The sequence below is a fragment of the Leucoraja erinacea genome, chromosome 1 (genome assembly GCF_028641065.1).
Source record: "Leucoraja erinacea ecotype New England chromosome 1, Leri_hhj_1, whole genome shotgun sequence".
In the NCBI taxonomy this organism is placed as follows: domain Eukaryota; kingdom Metazoa; phylum Chordata; class Chondrichthyes; order Rajiformes; family Rajidae; genus Leucoraja; species Leucoraja erinaceus.
Genome location: NC_073377.1, coordinates 29,291,978 through 29,293,815, shown reverse-complemented (window position 1 = coordinate 29,293,815; position 1,838 = coordinate 29,291,978). Strand labels below are relative to the sequence as shown.

The window sequence follows — 1,838 nt, the reverse complement described above, 5'->3', positions numbered from 1 at the left end:
GCTATCCTTGTGTTGATAGCGCTATTGACAATCCAGGCCCAGCAGTGGTCTTCCCAATTCTGCAATCCAGGCCCAGTGATGGTCTTTTCAAATCTGCAATCCAGAAGTTTAATTTATCGTGGCATGTGCGTAGTACCCGACTGATGAGGCTGTAGTACCTGATGAGGTAGGAAAAAGGGGGAAAAACATAGATTAGATTCCCCCTCACGCTTCCTAATTCAGTGGGAATTAATTCATTGCCCCTGCCTCAAATTTGGTTTCTTGTGACATACATCGGTACGTGGAGAATTCAATTGAATACAGTGAAATCGATATCAGGTGTTCCATATTGCTTTGTAATTCCAGCAATACGGGTTTATTATGTCTGTTAACAGTATTTAGCTCACCTAGTAGGTACGTTTGCTGATGGTCGTATATTTTTGACGACCTGTAGTTTCCAATTGTTAAATAAATGTCACATGATATCGATTTATTCTGCCCAAGTGGTTTGTGTGTGTCACTACTGTGATGTTGTTAATTATAAACGAACATGCAAAATGGTGCACTGCAGGATTATATGCTTTGCCAATGGAGCATACTCAAAATTTCCAAACTAGGTTTTACGCCTAGTGTCTATAGTGATGACTACTCCAGATTAGTCCATATGCCACCATGTTTTGGGTGAGGGTAGTTTAAACATTAGCACCTAGCCTTAATGGAAGGTTCAAGTTAAGTAGCTGGAACAGCTGTTACTAACTCCCAATACTCTTGCCACTGTTGAATGGTAGGTAGATACCATTAATTGTTACAGGTTGTGTCATACTGACTCTCCTATGCCAAGTTAAAGATAAGTGGGTAGAGTGTTGAATACCAAATAGTCAACAGTAGAGGATTTATATTTCAAGGTACTGCAATACTGGTTGATGCGTGGAGTGGACGGAGCAAGCCCCTCCTCATCTCCCTGTTCCAAATCAATTGATATATGGTCCCTTGATAAGGGACGAGTCAAAATAGAACTAACAACAACAGATACTCCGCTTGATCTTAGTCAAGGCTGAGAGCAATGGTTTCAATTGTAGATCTATCTGGATTGTATGACAAGCTCGGCTAAAAGAATAATAGCTGAAGCTGTGATAGCTATACCCATGGATAGGTCGTCGTTAATATCATTGGAACATGCCATGACGATAGTTCCTTAATATAGCCAGGGCTGGTTAGAATATCTGGAACCAGTTTGGCTGTAATAGCCATAGTCGATAATTAATACTGCCAAGTTATCTCCAAGTTTTTTGAATGGGTACCGAATAGTATGCATCTTCTAAGTTGATGTCTACCATTAAGTATGCTTGGAATGAAAGGTTGGCAGTTTCAATATTCCAAGCGTGGCCTGGCGAGATACTCAAGTGGCAAGTGAATGACGGTGCGACATATACCATGTTGGGATTTTTAGAGCCAAAGGTTCATACTGGGTTTATTATGACCCCTTGATATCAATGATGGCAACATTACCATCTTGGTTAGTTGGTACCAAAGGTTCATAAAGGCTTCTATATGACCCCTGTATAATTATTACCCCCAGTTGCTAGTCCCTCATGTTCTTATTAGTGGGAGGGTAGACCCCTAGGTTGCATGCTGTACTGGTATTGTATGGTCCCTGGGAAGGGACATATCAGATATAAACTGATAAGGCAGTTATCTTAGCCACTAATCTTAGCCAAAAGGCCGAGCAGGATGGGATCTAATTTAATTTTATCCTTGAATGCTTTGTTAGTACAAACCCTTCACATTTTGTGTGATGGCAGGAACCATACTTATCTTATTTCACTGTTGTTCCATGGTGTGTTCATCTCTTTGGTTTC

The 1,838-nt window shown here is 40.7% G+C and overlaps 1 pseudogene; it reads right to left on the bottom strand.

Moving 5' to 3' along the window:
- Positions 1-865: 865 nt before the first annotated feature.
- Positions 866-1,044, bottom strand: LOC129704727 (U2 spliceosomal RNA; annotated as a pseudogene).
- Between the last annotated feature and the right edge of the window lie 794 nt (positions 1,045-1,838).